This window comes from Neovison vison, chromosome X, assembly GCF_020171115.1.
Source record: "Neovison vison isolate M4711 chromosome X, ASM_NN_V1, whole genome shotgun sequence".
Classification (NCBI taxonomy): domain Eukaryota; kingdom Metazoa; phylum Chordata; class Mammalia; order Carnivora; family Mustelidae; genus Neogale; species Neogale vison.
Window position 1 is genome coordinate 73256765 of NC_058105.1, and position 20473 is coordinate 73277237.

At 50.1% G+C, this 20473-nt stretch overlaps 1 protein-coding gene across 1 annotated transcript in view; it reads right to left on the reverse strand.

Moving 5' to 3' along the window:
- The window catches only part of STARD8 (StAR related lipid transfer domain containing 8), a 33286-nt gene extending 15752 nt beyond the window's left edge, over positions 1-17534 (reverse strand). The window contains exon 1 of the mRNA XM_044235245.1: positions 17469-17534. The gene's annotated coding sequence lies outside the window, so the exon portion shown is untranslated. The remainder of the gene's footprint in view (positions 1-17468) is intronic.
- Positions 17535-20473: the final 2939 nt, after the last annotated feature.

The window sequence follows — 20473 nt, forward strand, 5'->3', positions numbered from 1 at the left end:
CAGCCATCAGTATCACTGGGAACCTGGTTAGAAATGCAGAGTTCCAGACCTACCAAATCAGAATTGACATTTATTTAACTAGATCCTGAGTTGATCTGCATGCACATTAAAGTCTGAGAAGCACTGGCCTATATTACCTAGCTCAAGGATTCTCACCCTTGGATGCACATTACAATCAGCTAGGAAGCTTAAAAAACATACCAATTTCCTGGGTCCCCATCCTCAGAGGCTGATTTAATTGCTCTGTGGTGAGATTCTCCAAATCAACACTTTTTTAAAAAGATTTTATTTATTTATTGGAGAGATCTAGAGAGAGAGCAGAGCAGCAGGCAGAGGAGAGGGAGAAGTGGACTCCCCACTAAGCAGGGAGCCCAATATGGAGCTCGATCCCAGGATCCTGGGATCAGGACCTGAGCTGAAGGCAGATACTTAACTGAATGAGCCCTCCAGATGCCCCCAAATCAGCACTTTAAAAAATCTATAGTATGGGACATATTGAGGCCCAAGAGGCTTTTCCAACTCCCACAGTTACTTATGTGTCACAGTTGAGACTATAACCTTCATCTTTTTTTTCTTTTTTTTTCAAAGATTATTTATGTATTTATTTGACAGAGAGAATGAAAGAGAGAAAGATCACAAGTAGGCAGAGAGGCAGGAAGAGGGGGAGGGGGAAGCAGGCTCCCCGCTGAGCAGAGAGCCCGATGCGGTGCTGAATCCCAGGACCCTGAGATCATGACCCGAGCTGAAGGCAAAGGCTTAGCCCACTGAGCCACCCAGGCGCCCCTTCTTTTATATTTAAATTCATTACTTAACATACAGTGTTATTTTAGTTTCAAGTGTACAATACGACGATTCAACACTTCCATGCATCCCCCAGTGCTCATTACAAGTGCCCTCCTTAATCGCCATCACTGATTACAGCCATTCCCCCAGCCACCTCCCCTCCAGTAACCATCAGATTGTTCTTATGGTTGAGAGTCTGTTGCTTGCTTGCTTGCTCTCTCTTTTTCCCTCTGCTCACTTGTTTTGTTTCCTAAATTGTCTTTCTCTGACTTATTTCGCTTAGCATAAGCCCCCTAGCTCCATCAATGTTGTTGCAAATGGCAAGATTTCATTCTCATTTATGGCTAGGTAGTATTCCACTGTTAAGTGTGTGTGTGTGTGTGTGTGTGTGTGTGTGTGTACACACACCATATCTTCTTTATCCATTCATCACACTTGGGTTGCTTCCATAGCTTCCCTATTGTAAATAATCCTGCTATAGACATAGGGTTGCGTGTATCCTTTTTCATCTAGTGTTTTTGTACCTGTTGGGTAAATACCCAGTAGTGTGATTGCTGGGTCATAGGGTAGTTCTCTTTTTAACTCTTGAGGAACCTCCACTCTGTTTTTGAGAGTGGCTGCACCAGTTTGCTTTCCCACCAACAGTGCAAGAGGGTTCCCCTTTCTCCACATCCTCACCAACAACCGGCGTTTCTTGTGTTGTTGATTTTAGCCATCCTGGCAGGTGTGACATGGTATCTCCTTACAGTTTCGGTTTGCATTTCCCTGATGGTAAGTGATGATGAGCATCTTTTCATGCACCTGCTGGCCATCTGGATTTTTCTTTGGGGAAATATCTGTTCATGTACAACCCTGATCTTTTCATTTCCTGTCCAGTTCTCTTTTCCATGGAGTTATGCCACCTGCCCTCAAATGCCAGGTAAACCAAGGGCCCACACTCAAAGGAACCAACTCCATGTCCCCTAAATTTTTTCCACCCTTCTGATAGAGTAGAGTTATAAGACTGAATTGAAATCCTGGTGCTACCAGTCATGAGCCCTCTGACTTTGGGCAAGTTATTTAACCTCTGTAAGACTCAGTTTCCCCCTCTGTAAAATGGAGGTAATAGAGTCTACTTGGAATAGCTACTGAGAGCATTAAGTAAAATACTAAAGAGGGAGAAAAAAAAACAATAACCAAAAACCCCTGACACATAGTATAAATACTTGCAACTAACTGGAGGGTCTGAAGGAAAAAGAACAAACAGAAGAAAGAGGGCCAGCTGGCATTTCCTTTTGGGTCTGTAAAGTGGCTGCATCCACATTACTGTCAAAATTATAGCCAAATGGCTCTGGGAAGTGAGGTTAGTTAAGAGGCAGACATTTCAAAGAGGCCACAATAGCTCCAAAAGACAAAGGAGCCGAGGAGTTTGAAGCAGGGCTATGGACTGAATCCCCAGCAAGTACTCCCTGGCAGGAATCTGGAGAATGTAATGGGTTATTACCCAACAGGATGTCAGGGACACTGCCTCCCAGCATTACACCACCTCGTGGAGGTCTGGGAGGCCCTAAGGCTCCCTCCCAGATGAAGCAGTCAGAGACATATGTCTTGGTGATTAAGGACTGAGCTAAAGTACTTTGCGTTCACTCCTCCCACCCACCCCAGCCTGCCCAGGCTGGGACCAGAAGTGACCACTCACCCCCAGCAGAGTCCACTCCCCTGAGGTTAGGGCCCAGGTGTTCCAGACTCAGAATTGCCTTCTGTGCCTGGCAGGGAGAGTGACACCGGGCAGGCCGATGCAAGCGATGAAGGAATGTCTGTGTCCCCTTGTCCTGATTCTGTGTCCAGATGTACAGATTTGAGCAGTTTTCAACTGCTATATTTTGCAGGCTGTGCTCTGGCCAAGGCTAGGATGATGTGCTGCGACAGGTCAGGAATGGCACTCAGCTGGCATAAGCTGGATTCCACAGAGATTTAGGCTCAGACTCTCAACCTGGGGATGGTCCCAGGTGATCTGAGCCATAAGAATCAGAGCAAGGGGCATACTCAAAAGCTCCAGAGTCAAATTAGGTCTCAAGGCCATGCCCACATGTTTCCTGGAGGGAGTGTCAAAGACAAATGGCTGAACAGCAGGAGAAGGTTTTAGAGGTCAATGACAGGATCTACACCTACACTTAAATAGGCCATGTACCAGGAGCCTCTTAGCACAGAGCTCTCTTCTATTTTGAGAAGGAGAGAATGCGGAGAAAAGCATTTCTGTTCCCAAGAAATGCTGCATGAACAAGGGTAGCTTACACACTCAGGAAAGGGCGAGCAACATCTCCCACGGAGGAAATGCAATCATGCTCCAAGATGATAGATAAGTGAGTCGAAGAGTGAGCTTTTTCCCATCAAGCCAGCTCCCCTACTCGCTGCCTAAGTCACTTTAGCCAACTTGCTTCCTTCCCTAAGCTTTGGATTTTGAACTAGGTAGTGATGACCAAAAGCTTTCCTGCCTACCTCCATGGTTATTGCATGGAATGGGTCAGGTTTTGCCTGGTTTTGAAAGTGGCTATATGAAAGTTATCATTAGAGAGCACAATTTTTGTTAAGACTACTCGAACTTGCCCCCCACTCCTGAAACTATTATTACATTGTATGTTAACTAAGTGGAATTTAAAAAAAAAACTTTAAAAAAGACTCCTTGACCTTGGTATGCACACATTCACAGTTGGTGAAACTCAGTTCAGATTTTGTCCTACTTTTTAAAAAGTGAGCATGAGCTCGGAGGGGAAGAAAAAGCAATTGCCAACTAAGTTGAGGGAGGTTGGGCCTCACCCAGCCAATATCACCAACCCCACCCTCTTCATGCCACACTCAGGGGACTTGAGTCCTTCCACTTTGTGGTCACTCAGTGGGCTATGAGAGAGCTGTTCCGACCCCACTTCTGCCTACTCTTTCCCAACCCAAAACCCATCTCCAGGCATAGGTACCAGGTAAGACTCAGGACCCAGGACAAGCAATGGGTGGATGTCACAGAGGCCCTAGTCAACGGGATCCTTGTCACCACCAAAATAGTAACCTCTCAACTCAGACCACACATTATAATCTGAGAGTTTTTAAAAATTCCAGGACCTGGGGGTTAGTTGGGTGGCTCCCTCGGTTAGGCTCAGGGCATGATCCTAAGCAGTGGTGACGCCATCATCATCATCATAATTGGGATTCCCTGATCAGTGGGGAGTCTGCTTCTCCCTCTGCCCTGCCCCCCACCACTCATGCTCACAAGCACATGCACGTGCATGTGTGTGCGCTCTCTCTCTCTCTCTCTCTCTCAAATAAATATATAAACTCTTTTTAAAAATTCCCATGTCTGCGCCCCAGTCATTACCAATTAAATTAGAATCTCTGGGAAAGTTTTCATTTGTTTTTGAGAGTTTTCTACATGATTCTTGAGTGCAGGCAAGACAGAGCACCACTGCCCTGAACAAACACGGTCAGCCAAAAAGCCACAGCATAGGTCTCTGGAAAGATCCTAGCCAGAGGCCAGACTCAGGCCCATTCTAATCACTGGTCCACGTTCTCTCCAGGCCCCGGACAAGGAGCAAGAGAGCAATGAGTGGTAATACGAATGCATGTGGTGGGACAGGGGAGGGCGAGTCTGTGGGTGTTTGTGAAGGTAATTTAGTCAAACAGTTAGCTGTCCTACTCCATAAAGAAGCTTTCAGCAAATGTGCCAATTTCCTTTACCTTACTTTGCTTTATGTTTGGAAAAACATCTCCTTCACTGGCCCTGACTGTAGGACGAGTGTCTTCCAAACAAGGTCTGGGATCAGCATGGTCTCTCCCAACTTTAGTGAGCACAGGAGGAAAAGCCAGCATTCTGAGGGAGTAGAAAAAGACCTGGGATGCTGATGTCTGTGTGACAACCCAAGTTTCCGAGGTAGACTTTGTAAGGTCAAGCTGGTATTCCAGGTAGGCAGAAGCCCCCCACCCCACCCCACCCCGGCCCCATTACTATAGTTGGGAAATGCTAGGTCTTGGCAAATGGCTTCTTGGCCCATTTCTCTTGGGAGATGCAAAGCCCTCCTCCTTTGCCCACCTTCACTCCCAGAGAGGGATCCTGTCTAAGGAAGAGATGTTGTCTTTCTGGCAGGGGGCTTGGATCTCACTTGGCCTCAAACGCTTATTAGCAGCTCATTTCACCCTCCTGTAAGGATATAAGCTAAGGAGCCTAGGCCACAAGAAGGGTGCCCACCCAGCCTTGAGCCCTGGATCCCTCAGAGGTGGGGCTCCATTCAAATTTGCACAAATGCTGCAACAAGTGACTGTCTGGCTATCCCCCACCCACCAAGGGACAGAGGGAGAGGAGCTCTCACAAGGGCTCATACTAACAGCTGTCATGACTTTTACGACTGCCAAGACTTCACCTCCTGACCTTGAATGGGACATTCGGTGGGGGGGAGCGGTCTGCAGTACCCTGTTTGGCGGCACACTGGGTACACTCGTCTCCCCACTACTGCTGCTCATAGCAGGAATGACAGTTCTTACTCAGTTCTCATGGGCGAGGGGGGCAAATGGAGGGAAAGTAGCAAGACCAAAATAGCTCTCATCCCACATCCCAAACCCCACAGGAGGCGGGGGCACAGGAAAGGCTGCTGGATTTTAAGCAGCCAGCTTGGCTGCGCTAGCCACTGGCTGGCCTCAAGCCTGTTAGGTCACAGGCAGGACATGGGGCCCCTGCTGCACCTGTTGAAATGCTGTGTCAATCTTAGCCAGAGCTGCAGCTGGATACCAAGCTCCCAAGCCCATGCAAGAGAGTCTCCCCCTCAGAACTGCAGCACCACCGACACACACAGCCCAGGAAGGGACAGTACCATGAGGCTGGGTGGCAGCATTGGTGAATCCACTGCATCTTCCGGCTGACTAGTGGCAGTTTGACATGTACGGCTCTCCATTCAAATACCCCTCTCTCCTTAATGCTCCACGTCTGCACCAAAGTCACAGGACCTCAGGGAGTCTCACCCAGGGACAATGTTGTGCCCTGGGGGACCTTTGGCAATGTCTAGAAATATATTGGCTCGAGGACAATCCCCACAGTGAAAGAAAGGCTGACTCCAGTCCTGAACTGTGACCCCAAGGTCAGCCTCCACCTTACCTGGGGGCCTCAGGCACCCACTCCTTGAAGATGTCCTGAAGGATGAGGCAAAGACTGGATGCATGATTCAGTGGAGGTCCCTTGTCTGTGGACACATTGATCCCTCAGGTCAGCCAGGGACAGGTGGCAGTTTGAGTTGAGAGTTTTTAAAAACATGGAAGTTATACAAGAAATCCCCAACTGCGCCCCTCTCCCCGACGGAGCTGTAGTCTGAGATTTGGTGTACAGCTTTAAGTGAGGGAGAAACAGGAGGATACGGGGACCAAAACCAGGCCTCTGGCCTCCCGGGGCTGCTTAAAAGTTTGAGACCAGAGTCCAGTCTGTGGTCTCCCAGGCTGTCACTGGGTACAGCAGGGTTAAAGCAGGCAGTGGACATTCTGACCCAGCATAGGGCTTTCCTGTGACAGTGAAGGTCAAAGCTGCCACCTGCTCAGGAGCAGTCACTCCATTAGCTTTCTTACCCTCAGGGAATCCTGCCCCCAACCCAGTCCCAAGTGCTCTGACAAGGTCATGGTTACAAGAAAGGACAGGTGTTTTCATAAGTTGTGCACTACTCCAACACCTCCAGTTGCCAAGCTGGAGGCAAGAGATGCCCACCTAACTAGTCTGGGACAGACGGTAGACCAACGGTAACTGCTCTCCACTACGGTATGGCTGGAAAGATTATCGGACTGAAGGTCAAGAGAACTACATTCTAAGAGCCTTAACTGTGCTAGAAACCTGTTGGGTGACCTCAGGCAAGCCACCAACTCTGTCTGGGCCTCCGTTTTTCTGTCTCCTAGTGGCCACTCACCAAAATCTAGACCCAGAGCTGAAGTGTGTATGACTCTCCCTGGCTGGTTCAGTAGAGGAGCTGTGCTCCTCCCGCACACTCTTCTGGCAGACTCCAGTAAGTCTGAGTGGCAGACCCACTGGTTCAGTGGGCACCAAGACCAAATCCATCTTCCCCTCCCAACCTGGCTCTTTGGCTTTCCTGCCTCCCAAGGCACCCTAACACCCAGGCTTAAACTGCCAGTCATCCTGGTCTGTCCTCTCTCAACTCGTGTACTTAATCACTAAGTTCTATCGACTTTTCCATCAAGTGGTCATGGTTTCCCACACCTGACTGTGCTCTAGGTTGGCATGCCTGGATCACTTAAGCCTCCAAGTTCCCAGCCTCTAGTCTCTCCTTTCAATAGGTTGTCCTGCCATCTTCTTCTTACAAGAGCCCAGTTCTGACCTGGCCACACTCCACTCTGCCTTGCAGGCTCCCCTGCCCACAGCCCAGGGCAACAACCAGACTGCTTTCCACCTGGCACGTGAGGCCTTCAGCACCCCAGACCCAGTCTGACTCGAAGCTGCAAACTCCCAGTATTCATCAAGATGGAGGTCAAACGTCCCATGAGATCTTCCTTCCCTGACCTCTCACTAATCCCCTACCAACTAACGGGTCACTTAAATTAAGTGACCCCCACCCCCTATGCATTTCCATTACCTTCTCAGCTGCACATGAGACTGTCTGCCCCATTCAACTGGAGTCCCATGGCACTGGGTCCTATCGGTCTCAGTATCCCCACTGCATTGTGGTAAGGGCTACAGAATGTTCTGGCAACACCTAGGCAGGAAGTCCTGCTTTCCAACTAAACAGTGTGCGGGCCTCTGCCTCCACCCATTCCTCTGATATCACTACAGCAAAGACACAGAACTGAGGAGACACGCTTGCAACTCAGCCAACTGGATGACCAGCAGAACACTTTGCCCCAGGGCAGAAACCACAGCCAAGAACCAAGGCCCAGAGGTGTAAGAAGTGAAAAAAATCTCTGCCTAGGGACAAAGACATTCTGGCCCCAAGGAACCCTCAGCTCTTCCATCCCAAGCTCCTGTGAGGGCCCCTAAGCCCACAGAGCAAGGGACATGCACCATCTCCTGCTTCCTCTCTTGGCCTGCAAAGTCTTGGCGCTCACCCATCTTGAACCTGTGTCTCCACTTCTACATCCCAACCCCCTTGCCTACTTCCTTTTCCTTTTGCTGAGGCCAAATATAAACTCCCAGGCAGGAAATGCCTTGAAGGAGCCTGGCCCCACCCTGAGATCCAGAAAAAAATATTGTCTCTTACAGAAAGAAAATGGGCCCAAGAGAAGTAACCTCTTCACAGGGTCTGTTCCCCCTCTAGAAGCCAATGGATACAAGCCTCCCCTGAGCTCTGCAGCCAAAGGGAGGGCTGTGATTCTGTGCAGAAAGGGGGGGGGCTTAGCTTTGTGGGCAGGGGTAGCCATGTGCATGCTTAGGCCACCTGGGGTGAAGGGAAGGAGAATCTAAATGGCAACCTAATAACTGTGTAATATCTAGAAATAGAGGTTTTCAGGTGCAGTTGGAAGACTAACAGGCTAGTGACTGTGGCTTTTAGTCTTGGCTCTGCTACTTCTTAGCTGTGGTTGTGTTCCTTACTAAGAATAATACTAAGGATACCGAATGTCATTATTAACAATAATTAAGATTAAACACTAATATTTACTGAGCACTTAATATGTGCCAAGCCCCAAGCTAAGAACTTTACACAGATCTCTTTGGGCAAGACTTGGCTTCTCTGGGCTTCAGTGTCCTTAGCTGTAAAATAGTAACATGTTTATATCCCTGACGTCAGGAGGTTTTTGCAAGTATAAAATGAGATAATAACAACAAGCAAAGGGTTCCAAGTCATTGTTGGGTCCCCGGCATAAATACTTCTTATATGGTTTATTTCACTGAATCTTGACAACAACCCTGCGGGGGCTAAGTGCTATGAAATTTCTATTTGACAGATGAGAAAACTAAGGCCCAGGGATATTGAGTAACTTGCCCTAAATCAGCAACTAAGAAGTAGTAGGTCAAGGTGCAAATCCAGGCAGTCTAGATCCAGAGTCCTGCAAGTCCACCAAGTTAGAATACTCATTAAATAGAAGTTGCCTTGGCTGTGGACACAAGAAACATAGGCCAGGAGTTGTGCAGTATGAACCCTTAGCCTGAAGTAACTTCCCATCAGTGGAGAAAACACCTGACCATCACACATCTCTTGTAGTCCCCATGACAGCCCTGTCCGAAACAGACCTACTGCACAAATGGGAAAACTGAAGCTATAGGAGGTCAAGTGGCTTCCACTGGACTATGGACAAGGACCAGGAGCCTGCCTAAATGCCCACAACCAACCTGTTGATCTGTTCCCATGTTGTCTCCCTAGGCTCTCCCCTCCAAATCCACTCCTACCCTGTGCCAGGCCCCATGCTAAGGCACCAGGTTCTGAAACTGAACAAAAGCCAAACTCTCCTGGAGTACCAGACCAGAGCTGCTATCAGGCCCATACTTCTCAGGGAAGCAGATGCTAAGGTCGGCTCTCCTCTGAAGCACTCTCTGGCCTCTGTTTGGAGGCAAGATCACAGAGAATGAGCTCTAAAGGAAGTACAGCCTATGGGAAGGAAGTCTGTAGCCCCCCCATGGGCCCTGAGGTGGGAACGTTGTGGGGAAGGTAGAGCTTCTAGACAAAAGCTTACCCTTCCACATGCCCAATACCAGCATGGACCACACCAAGCTGGAAGGGTCAAGCAAGTTAATTCAGCCAGCCTCCCACCTGCCCCTAACCACCCACACCTTCTAAATAATGAACTCTGGTTGTCAGGAGAGCTCATTATAATGTCTCTTTTCCCTGATGCCACCCAGCACCCTGTCCTCCACCCTTAGTCCTGGAAGGTGCTAATCAGGCAGGCCTGCCGCTGTCAGAACCACCTCCCCAGCTTCCTCCTATATACCCGCCCCCACTGTGCAGCTCTGCTTAGAGCCTCAATACCCAGCCCTTTGATTTTCTCTCCCCTCCATCTGTCTGCCTTGCTGGGGAGGGGGCAGGCAAGGACCTAGGGACTGTCTGCCCAAGAAAGACTGATCATGGTGGATAAAATAAGCAGTCAGTGGTGGAAGGGAGATCCAAGCCCAAGCTCTGGCCTCCTGGCTGACCACCCCAAAAAGGGAGAAGGAGAGGCATGGCACCATTGCTAAGGGTGTGGGTGGTAGACTCAGCCTACCTGGGTCCTGATTCCAGTTCCATCATTCCCTAGCCATGTGACCCTGAGTCCGTTCTTCTTTTAGCCTCTCCCTGTATACTTCTTCATATGTAAAATGTGGAGGAGAATAGCAGTACCTACCTTACAGAATTACCATGGGAGCTAATTAAGTTCAAAGGTGTCAAGAATTTAAAAGAGTTTACTATTATTATTGTTGTTAGCGTGATCATAAATGTCACTCCTCACTCGAGGAGGCCAGAAGGATCCCTCCCTCCAGGTGAGTGTGGCCCAGGAATGTTTTTTGTGAGGAAGTGGAATCTGAGGGACAGAGAAGCCCAGAGAAGACCTAAGGCCTCGGGGGCCACATGTTTGGGGGCAGCACAGCCCCAGGTCAGTGAAAAACAGCAAAGAAATAAGGTGGCAGAAAGTGCCACTAAACAACAACAATAATGAGAATCCTGTTCATATTATTGGATTTATGACTCAACAACCCCATGAGGTAGGTACCTATAGCTCCATTTTACAGCTGACAAAATGGAGGCTCCCAGAGGTTAAGTGATTGGCCCAAAGTCACCCAGTGCTGTTTATCCCAGAGCCCCTGCTCCCCACCATGACACACTTTCCTGCCCCAAACTCTGGATGTACAGCTCTGTATGCCTTTCACTTAATCTCCATTCTGGCCCCTTTCCCACATGCCCCTCTTGGTTTTGCCATTTAGAAGGCCCTGCTCAGGTGAGGGCTGCTCAGGGCAGAGGTCTGTGGCGAAGCACTTCCCAAGCTGCCTGCTCATAGCCCCAGCCTGACGTGACCTTGGCCGGGAGCAGAAAAGCTGGCTGTGAGTGCGTGTCTCACACCTCAGACAGGCCAGCCTTTGGCCAGCCCAGATAAAAGACAGGAAATCCTTGGCCACCTCCCCTGGAGATTGCTCCCTCCACCATGGGAACAGAGTTTCAGCCTGGGCAGAGGTTCCTCTGGTGTGAGGAAGCAGCGGAGTCAGCCCCAGCTGCCTCAGCTGCTGGGTGTGGTTTGGGGGAAATAGTGAGGCCTGAGCATCAGGAGACCTGAGCTCTGAATCCCCCCTCCTCAGACACCAAGCCTGTCCCCCATCTGGGCCCTAGGTGGGCACCTACAATGATCACACTGCTTCTCTTATCAGGGCCGCTCTGAGAAAAGGGTGGAATTGTAGAAGTGAAAGTACCTTGGAAAGGGAAAGAAACAGGAATACTCATCGTGGGCTTCATCATCAACTGCAGAAGAGGAATGGCTGAGTTGGTGTTTCTCCCCATCTGATTCACCCTTCTACGCCCCAGTGTGGGCATGGCTCATGCTCATTTCTGGCTTTGATGCTCCTCAAAACACTCCCTTCCCCCTGACCTCCACCAGCTCAAGGGAAGAAAGTAAGTGGCAGGAAAACAGGATATACTGACAGGCCACACAGAATACACTGCAGACAGCTCATCAGAAATGAGCACTTCCTCTCACCAGGCTTGCCTTCTGCTATGAGGGCACCAAGAAGAAGGCCAGCCAGACCTAACCGACAAACAAATCAGAGAGCTGCAGGAGCTGTTTGGACCCAAGACCCTGGGGGTTCAGAAGGCAACTGCTGGAGCCACCAGAAAAAGATAATGGAGAAGTCTTGTAGGAAAGTTCAGACTAGGGGCTCCTGGGTGACTCAGTTGTTAAGCATCTGCCTTCGGCTCAGGTCATGATCCCAGGGTCCTGGGATCCAGTCCCACATCTGGCTCCTTGCTCAGTGGGAAGTCTGCTTCTCCCTCTCCGTTTGTCTGCTGCTCCCCCTGCCTGTGTTCTCCCTCTCTCTCTCAAATAAATATATAAAATCTTTTAAAAAAAAAAAGTTCAGGCTAGAAATAAACAGAGAGTGAGGGGCTTCCAGAGCCCCATTTCCCATTCCCAGGGCCACAAACCGTAGCATGTGCAGAAGACAGTAATGAGGCTGGGAAGAGGACTGGTCCCAGGTCCCTTGAGAAGTCTTTGGAGGAACTGAAGCTATTTGGCCTACAGAAGAAGCGAGGGGACTTGGGTTCCGTCCTCAGACCTCTGGAAGTCAGAGAGAACGGCCCCTGGCTAGATGGTCCCAGGGGGCAGAGCTGTGATCCAGGGTTGTAGAAGCCACAGGAATATGGTGTGCTGTTCGACATAAGCAAATGCTTTTGGACATTCCAGGAATGAAAGCAATTGCTTTGAAAACTTGAGCTCTCAGGTACTGAAGATGGGGGCACAAGAGCTGCACAAATCCCTGGTAGGAAGATCTAGGTTCATAAGGAGAATTGGACTGAGTGCCCTCTAAAGACCCTTCTCCCCAGAGCTAGGTTGGCTCCCTACCTCTGGGGTATTGTGCATAAAAATGGGTGGGGCTGGCTAAGCCCTGAGCCACTTCCCTCAGAGACCTGGGATCCCAGGAGCACCTTCAGCTGCTAACCAGGGCCAGCAGGTCACTCATTAACCTGTAGCTGAATGGGTCAGAGGGTAGCCCCTTGGGACACACACACACACACACACACACACACACACACACACGGGGAGGGGGCTGGAGAGCAACTGCACAAAAGCCCATGCTAGAGCAAAACCCAAGCTGTGGCAGTTCAAGGCCTGGTCAGCTCAAACTGACCAGCCAACTGGCACAATGTAGTAACCAGGCCTGGCAGAATTTAAAGCCAACTGACCTTTGCCTTGTGGACAAGCAAAAGGTTTTGCCTGGGAATGCATAATCTTACCGCTGGAATGGAACCTGAGAGACCACTGAGTGCACACCACCTGTGAAAACTGAGTCCCAGAGAAAGTAACAGTCACTCATGCTGAGGTAGCTACAGAGAAGCACAACCAGAGGGCAGGCTTCCTGACTTGTAGGAGGCCCCCACTGGTTTCCTAAATGCTGGTTCCTCTCTTCTCACTGAAACTGCAGAAAACTGCTTGGGGTCCGGAGCTTTCCAAATGGGACCCAACCTGACCCTTCCCAATTCCCACTGTTCGTCAAGATGCAGGCTCTTGGAGGGAGGTCTCCTCTTCCACCGTGGAGGCCTCAGCCTTACAGCAGGAGCAGCAGCAGCATGACTGACGGCTCATGTCTCTGCCTAGTGTGGAGGAGTGACCCACAGCTGGACTGAAAACAGACATGCACACAGCCCCACTAACGGCAGATCCTTTGCGTGGGTATTTCTTGCTCTTTCAAATTGACCTGAGGGGGTGAGGGACTCCTGGAAAGACCCCCAGACCCTTCTGACTCATGCCTAAAGACTCCCCTTACCCCACTGCCCATCCGAATCCCTATCAATTCCCTGACCTTCTCAATAACCACCCAAATGAACTTGTTTGCCCAAGCAAAAACAGAGGGCCAGAAGTTTAATTGGCTCTGGGAAGTTCCTGTGAAGGAATGTTTGTTAGTGTCCCCTTGAGGGAGGTGAGTGTTAAGAGGGGATCCCCCTTAAGGCCAGGGGTGGACAGGGAGTTGGTTAATGGCCATCCCCCAGAGGTGACTTTTCAAGGTGGTTATTATGTGGCTCAATCATTAACCAGGCAGTGGCAGGACCCCAGGCTTGTTGGAAAGGAGCCACTCCTTTCCCAAGGACAGCCCAAGAGCAGGGGGTTGCAGCCAGGGAGAGCGCTCATGGGGTCTCCTGGCCCTCTCACAGCCTGCTCTGGAGCAGTCGGAAGAGAGGCCTGGATGAGGGCCTCTCCCTCAGCTCCACAGGAGGGTGGAGGAGGGCTGGCCCGGATGTGGAGGAAGTCAGCACACCCTCACTGAGGTGGAGGGAAAAGGGAGACAGTGAGGGGTTTTATCATGAATGAGAGAGGAAGCTCCAAGCTGGGCCTTGGTGATTAGCTGACAAACTGGGAAAGACGCTCATCCTGAATGCATCCTGTTTTGCTCCAAAGTGGCCTCAGGGGTCAGGGGAGGGGCCAGGAGGAGAGGAGCCTCCCAGAAATTCTCCCAGGCCTGCTGACCTCAAGGTCCTGGGTGGCCCTGGAACTGGGGAGGCAAGTGGGAAAGTTCACCCCATTTACTGCTAGAGGAGCAAGGCACAAAGTTTCCACAAGAAGCTTCCCCAAATCAGCCTCCGGAGCAGCAGTCCCAGGGACTGGGGCTAGTGCTGTAAAACGAGGGCCCAGGATTCCCTAATTGCTCCAGCTCTGACTTTGCCTAGGCCCCTCTTCAAAGGTTCAGCTCAAATGTCACTGCCTCGCCTCTGTCAGTCACCTTCCCCTCAGTCAAAAGCAACAAGCAGGCTCTCTAGTCAGGCCTCCCCAGGCAAAACAGCTCTCCTAGACAGCTGCAAAGATGAACACTGTCAGAATATCTGATGATATTAAGGGGCTGTTCTGGATAGGCTAATGGTACAGTAGCTTTTTTTTTTTTTGGAAGCCTTATCTTTTAGAGATCTATATATTGCACTATAGATAAATTGATAAGATGTCTGGGATTTGTTTCAAAATAACAAGAAAGAAGGTGAAGCAGATGGAGGTATTAATAGGCAGGATTATACCCATGGACTAATGGGCTCTTATTACACTAATTTCCTCTATTTTTATATATGTTTGAAAGCCTTCATAATATTCTTTTTTGAAAAGTCCTCACTGAGGTAAAGGCTCTGTTTGCCACGCATGATTTATGCCACTAACCCCCAAACTAGTTGGTCGATTCCCTGAAGGTGGGGGTTACACTCTGTGTCCTCTAAGACCTAGCCAAGCCTGAACTTAATGACTAATAATTTGTACGGTCTTTGGTAGTTTACAAAGCACTTAGCCATGGATCCTCTCATCTAATCCAATGAAGTGGAAACAGTGGGGAGAAACCAAGAGCTGGGGAAGTCACAAATGGAGCAGCAGGGCCCAGATTTAAACCTCCCATATGTCCAGCTTTCACTCCCTTGTGCTTTGCCCCACACCACCCTGGATTCCTGAGGAACTTAACGTCCAGTTACCCATACCAGCACCCTGAGGGTTGGGGGTAAACAGGGACAGCAGTCAGTGAAATGTGAGTTCCCAGAGTAGGGGGCTGGGCAAGAGAAGACTCACACACAAACACAGCATTTCAGACCTGCAATGGACCGATTCTGGGATGAGTCCCCCTCTCCTCCCATACACACGAACCAAGGCCATGGGTCACAGATGAAGAGAGCCTTAGTACACAGCTGACACCAACGATTAGGTGCTCAGGCCTATTCTCCACTACTTTGTTTAGGGCTGCAGAGTGGGGGAGCTCACACTTCCCATCCTACAGCCCTTGGATTTTTTAGATCATTTATCTCTATTTTATCTGATAATGGCCTCCCCAGGGCCTGGGCCCAGGGCCAAGACACTCGATCTTACCCAAACTTAGAGTCCAAAGAAAAAGTTCTCTTTTATTCAAGCTAGAGGCAATTCCTTCTTCCAGCCAAAGACCCCTTGCCCCACCTTCTCCAAAAAAGTGAGGGCACAGTCTGCATTTGTTAAGCCTGCCATCCACTGAACCTGAACATTCCAGAACAGTGAACTCCAAGAGTGTCCTAGCAGAACAGCACCAGCAGCTGCAACAGCATCCAGATTACAGAAACAATCCTCTGCTCCCGTGGAACCTTCTAGCTTTTGCGTTGCTGCTGGTATCCCTGTAGCTGCCTCCAGGGGTCCTATGCTCCCTCTCCAATCCTTATCCCTAAGGGTGGAACTTTAAAACTTCAAGAAGGCAGAGAAGGTCAAAGTTCAGGCCTCTTTGTGGCACCCTCTTTGCTCCTGTGCTCAAACTCCCGAAGTGTGCTTTAATTAAGAAAGTTCTTCCATCCACCCTGCTCAACTCATGCCCCACTCTCCAGCACTCACACAAGATACACAGCCCCTTTGTGCACCTTCTGCTCCTCTTCTTGCTCTAAGCACCTCCAGCTATCTCTCAACCCTGTCTCCTCTCCTGGTGGGGCAGGGGAGCCGCAGATGCACAGGGAGGTTGAGCATTCTTCTCAAAGAGTTGCTTAAGAGGTGGACATAAGGCCAGCGAAGAGGGCAAATGGGATTCTGTCCATGTGATGTTTACTAGCCCTAATGACAGAGGTCCAGGGAGCAGAAATGCCAAACCCCAAATCGGGAACAAAATTGGACATCAAATCCCGGAAATGAGCTCCAAACCCAGAATGCCCAGTGATATGGTAGCTACAGCTTTAGGGTAAAAAAAACCCAACCCCCAACACCATCATTCCCATCACACTCTTACCCACTTGCTCCATCTTCCATTCATAAACCACTTGCAGCCATGCCTCTTTCTCTATGCCCTTGGGCTGTCTGCCTTTCCACCCCCAGATAGAAATTGCCTCTCCTTTATTCTAGGCAGATGGAAATGAGGGGGAAATTCAGAGAGCAACAAAAAAGATGGTGGGTGGAGAGAGCAACCCTCAGAGTGGGGGCGGCAACAGGTCCCACAGTAGGAGTCGGGGTTTGAAAATAGCCCTGGGTGTGACTCATCACCCTCTCCTCCTAGGTGGGCTCCAAGGGGGACAGAGAAAGCCAGGTTTTCCAGCCCAACCTCTGGGGTCCCAGGCTCTGAGTTGGCCCCACTCCTCCCCACCTTGAATCTGGCTGCTGTCCTACTCACCCTTCCTGCTGGTTTGCCTGCTGGTTTGCCTGCACAATCACCACAAAGCTTTCCATCTGTATAGTTCCTGTCGCCCCAAGCACCTCCAAGACAACATTTTACCTACCTATACCAGTGAGGAGCTTGGACCCGTGGGACAAGTCAAAATGTCATGGAAAACACTGGCCCTTTAGATACTGAAATCCAGCCCATAACCTCGGGTTGAGCGCTGTTGAAAACACTTTGGCCTGCAGAAGTAGCATGACTCACCTAAGGTCACATGAATTAGTAGCCGAACCCCAGATTCCTGAGTCCTAATTCAGTGCTCCACTTTAAAAAGCCTTGGGAGAAGAGAAATGGAGAGAACCCCAGACTGCCCAATTTGGAAATCCCAAAAACTTCCACTAAAAGGAAGCCTTTCCTCAGAGCTTCCATAATCCAAACCCACTTGGGACTTCATGGGGCCACGGAACCATGAAAGATGCGACTTATCCAAAGGTTTTTACTTGATCCCCACAGCCACCTTAATACCAGGAAAGTACGAGCGCTTCTCGGAAGGGAGGACAATGGCCAAGGGGAAAGCCCACAGGGCCCTACCCGGGATTCCTGGAAATGCCCTCAATAGCAGAGGAAGGAAAAGGGTAGGCGAGGTGGCACAGAGCCCGAAGGGCCGCCACCCCTGCCCTGTTCAAGCCCCCCTCCAAAGCCCCAGAGCTAGGGCTCCAGACTCCGGCCAGGCCCAGGATAACGGGGGAAAGTCTCCTTCTACCACCCGACTGGCGGGGCTTCTGTGGGGAGAAGCGCTGCCAGCGGGCTCAGGGGGTCCCCCGATTTCGGCGACTCCGACCCCAAACCCCAGGGGGCGAAAGTGGCTCCTGAGTGCGCTGCCTCGCCGAACCGCTAAGAGCGGGGACGGGCCAGAGCGCTCCCGGGACTAGGCCGGGCCAGGGGGCCCAGGGAGGCCCCGTGGGTCCGGATTTTTGCCTGACTTCACCCCAACTCCTACCTGGAGGCCGCGTCCACCACTTGGGGTTCGAGACCCTGACACAACGGCCAGTGGGCAGGAGGTGAGTGCAGGAAGGACTGCTCCCGGCTGGGACACGCGCGGAGCCTGGGGTCGGGCGGGGGTAATGGTGTCAGCCAGAGGAGCAGCTGCGCCGGCTGCTTAGCTGTTGTCAACCAGAAGCCACTTTCGGCTCAGGTTGGGAGGGAACGACGGCAAGTTGGGCCGTAGGGACGCCCCGCCCACCTACGGGCCCCTCCACCAATGAGGGCGCAGTCCGGCCCACCGGACTTCCCAGAAAGTTGCCCAAATTGTCGTGGGCGGGGCGCTGCCTTCCAGCTCCTCCAATAACCGCTCCGGGGCCTCTTCCTCAGGTCACACCGCTGGTGGGAAGGGGGGTAGGCGGGGAGAAGCCACAGCCAGAGCTAGCAACGGAGGGTGAAGGAGCAAGCGGCTGGCCAGGCGCACAGACTATTTATTAGGTTCTGAATGTGCCTGGCACGGTCTGGGGAATTTAAATACATGTGCCTGTGCACGTCAAGGTTCAGATGCTTGCTGCGGGTAATTTATGGAGCATTCCGAAGACTTCAGTGAGATCTCCGATTAGTAGGGACAACCGAGAGGGAAACTTGGACATTGAATACTTGAGCAGGAAGTTGCCATTCCCACCTTGCTCAGGCCCCAGCATTCTGCAACTTCCCGCCTACCCCCAGCTCTCTGCCTCAAGTCCAAACTCTACCTCCGGGGAGAAATGCATGGACAACTTGGGGCATACGCATTAATCATGACCAGCGAGGGCTCCCAAGAGTGTGACATCAGAAAGCTGATTTAAATTCTATGAGAAATAGTGTTAAGATTTGATTTCCCTCTTGTCTTTCCTCACGAGGTTTACAAGTTCACAACCATGACTTTATTGTCGAATTGCGGACTCCTATTAGTGGGGACTGGGAGTACTCAAGACAATGTGCCATCCAGCTGCCCTCCTCCACATTTACAGATACAAGGAAATGTAGAGTGCATCTGTATCCACATTTACAGATACAGAAACTGAGAAGACATGACTCACTCAAGCTAACCCATCAGAGCCATGGGTTATTTTCTCCATACCTAACAGACGGGAGAAATGAAGCTGAAGTTCCTGGAAAGCAGGGGCCACATCCATCTAATTTCTTTGCTAGAGTACCCAACACAGACAAGAGCAAAAATTTATGTTTATTAGGACAACAACTTTGTTAAGATCACCCAGGCAATGGCAAAGACAGGCATAGCCGCAAGTGTGCCCCCTCCTGTCTTGGTCTTCAGACAAATTGGAATTCTCCCACCTTCCTTCCCTAGTGGTTCTGAGAGAATCAGAGGAGAAAATGCTGAAGCAAGGCTACACCCAGGGTGCACCCCTTCTTTCCTCTCAATGGCAAGACAGGAGCTGGCACTTTGTTCAAGATGAGTCAGGTCCCTGTGGGTCTTGGATGTAGATGAGACCTGTAGATGAGACTCCAGAACCCACTTCTGGAAACAAAATCCTACCCAGAGTCAGGAACGTCTGTAAAGGGTGGGAAGGTAGATGACCTCCTTCCTGAGGCTGGGCTGTTATATTTGTGGACATCCCTAAGGTCCTGAGTTGGGGCCAAATTTATCTTGCTTCTGAAAAATGCAAAAAGGGTATAAAAAGTGTGGGTCCTGCAGTATCCTTATAGCTTCCCTATGGGGAGGAAGCCATGTCAGAGCCAATTTCATCCACCACATAGCACCAAGCAGTGTCCACAGTAGTTTCTCAGTAATGTTGAAAGATATTCAAGGGACAACCAACCATGAAGAAATTGCAATCACATAAATAATGACCAAACCCCAATCACCTTTTAGTAGATATATTTAAGTGACTCAGAGATGATGGATTCTGAGATACCCAGTAGTGTCTTTAAAAAAAATAATAATCAAACCAGACAATTAAAAAAGGAAAAACTACAGAAGTAAAAATATAGCAATTGCTATAAATAAGTGGAACAAGAACTTCACAGTGCCTGGCATAGAGTAGCCCATATCTAGGCTATTTCTTTGGGTATTTCTTGATTTCTTTCTCTTAACCCATGAGCTTTAGAAAGGCAAGAACTCAGTCTCTTCAGAAGGAGATAACTTGTTGCCTTCAATCCTTGCTCTCTGATCTACCCCCAGGCCCTGACCTAAGTTAGAGTCTGTGTGGAGCAGATATACAGTAATGGGGCCTGGTACAGATGAGGAAATGGTACCTCTTCACAGTCTCCTGGGTTGCATCTTGAATGGCTCTGGTGATAACTGGAGCCTTTAGGCCCCAGGTGTCCCTTTTCCCACAAGCCCCCACTACTGCCTGGATATCTTAGGGTGATGCTGCTGCTGCTGCTGCTGCTGCTGCTACCTTGGATGCCAGCTCAGCCATTAAGCAGGGAAATGTAGAGTGCATGAGGGCAGACTGAGGGCAGGTGGAAAAACCTTGGGGTGCATGTATGCATTTCCAGGCCCTAGACATGGAGCTTCCCTCTATCACTATCCAAGCCCAGGTGTGTCATACAAAGAGCCGTATGATGGAATCTGGAGCCAGACAGCCCAAGCACAAAGCCCAAAGCCCAACTCTGCTACTCATTAGCCATGTGACCTCACGCAAATTATTTTCCACCTTTCTGTGTCTCAGTTTCCTCACCTGTAAAGTGTGGCTGATAATCACAGTCCGGACTTTATATGGCTGTTAAGCGGATCCTCTGGGCTAAATTGTACTTAGAATGGTGGCTAGCTCACAGTAAGTGCTCCTAAGTGACAGTGACAGAGGTACTAAGTAATAAAGAGAAAGTGCTGGATACTACTCCCAGTTCTACCACTTTCTGGCTGTGTCAAGGAAGGAAAGTCATTGTGCCACTCCAACCGTCAGGATTTTCACCTGTAAAATGAGGATAGAGCATAACCCCTATCAGGAAAAATTAAGACAATAGATGTGAGGGTGGGCTGTAAAGGGTGGTGGCAGGTGAGGGGATGGCCAAGCA